The sequence below is a fragment of the Oncorhynchus tshawytscha genome, unplaced genomic scaffold, assembly GCF_018296145.1.
Source record: "Oncorhynchus tshawytscha isolate Ot180627B unplaced genomic scaffold, Otsh_v2.0 Un_contig_1293_pilon_pilon, whole genome shotgun sequence".
NCBI classification, from domain to species: Eukaryota; Metazoa; Chordata; class Actinopteri; order Salmoniformes; family Salmonidae; genus Oncorhynchus; species Oncorhynchus tshawytscha.
Window position 1 is genome coordinate 75712 of NW_024609335.1, and position 1789 is coordinate 77500.

Genomic DNA, 1789 nt, shown 5'->3' on the forward strand with positions numbered 1-1789 from the left:
CATTACATCAAAGTTGGATCAGCCTGTAGTGTGGTTTTCCACTTTAATTTTGAGTGTGACTCCAAATCCAGACCTCCATGGGTTGATAAATTTGATTTCCATTGATAATTTTTGTGTGATTTTGTTGTCAGCACATTCAACTATGTAAAGAAAAAAGTATTTAATAAGAATATTTCATTCATTCAGATCTAGGATGTGTTATTTTAGTGTTCCCTTTATTTCTTTGAGCTGTGTATAGGGTTTCAGTACAACACACAGTTTCCTGCATTCAGGATGGGTTTCAGTCCAACACACAGTTCATTCAGGATGGGTTTCAGTACAACACACAGTTCATTCAGGATGGGTTTCAGTACAACACACAGTTCATTCAGGATGGGTTTCAGTACAACACACAGTTCATTCAGGATGGGTTTCAGTCCAACACGCAGTTCATTCAGGATGGGTTTCAGTCCAACACACAGTTCATTCAGGATGGGTTTCTGTCCAACACGCAGTTCATTCAGGATGGGTTTCAGTCCAACACGCAGTTCATTCAGGATGGGTTTCAGTACAACACACAGTTCATTCAGGATGGGTTTCAGTACAACACACAGTTCATTCAGGATGGGTTTCAGTACAACACACAGTTCATTCAGGATGGGTTTCAGTCCAACACACAGTTCATTCAGGATGGGTTTCAGTACAACACACAGTTTCCTGCATTCAGGATGGGTTTCAGTACAACACACAGTTTCCTGCATTCAGGATGGGTTTCAGTACAACACGCAGTTCATTCAGGATGGGTTTCAGTACAACACACAGTTTCCTGCATTCAGGATGGGTTTCAGTACAACACGCAGTTCATTCAGGATGGGTTTCAGTACAACACACAGTTCATTCAGGATGGGTTTCAGTACAACACACAGTTAATTCAGGATGGGTTTCAGTCCAACACACAGTTAATTCAGAATGGGTTTCAGTACAACACACAGTTTCCTGCATTCAGGATGGGTTTCAGTCCAACACACAGTTTCCTGCATTCAGGATGGGTTTCAGTCCAACACACAGTTCATTCAGGATGGGTTTCAGTCCAACACACAGTTCATTCAGGATGGGTTTCAGTACAACACACAGTTCATTCAGGATGGGTTTCAGTACAACACACAGTTCATTCAGGATGGGTTTCAGTACAACACACAGTTTCCTACATTCAGGATGGGTTTCAGTACAACACACAGTTTCCTGCATTCAGGATGGGTTTCAGGACGATACAAAGAAAAAGGAATTAATGTATAAAATGTTAGATGACTGAGGATAGACAGGACTTGAAGAAATAGGTATGTGTCTCCATTGGCACCCTATTCCCTGTCCAGTGTACTGCTGTTGACTAGGGACCAGAGGGAAAAGGGAGCCATTTGGGACGATTGGCACCCTATTTCCTGTCCAGTGCACTACTGTTGACTAGGGACCAGAGGGGAAAAGGGGATGCAAACTAGGATGCCCTGGGGGGCATGACAATGCTCCAACATGGCATTTCCTGGCTGTAATTTCTCTGGAATGATGATTCTGTAGTTTTGTACAACAGTAGAGATACTCTAGAGAGCCTGTATCGTGTGATGTGCCAGTCTTCTCCCACAGCTAGTCCAATGACCCAGAGTAGATCTGAGGAACACACAGCTAGTCCAATGACCCAGAGTAGATCTGAGGAACACACAGCTAGTCCAATGACCCAGAGTAGATCTGAGGAACACACAGCTAGTCCAATGACCCAGAGTAGATCTGAGGAACACACAGCTAGTTCAATGACCCA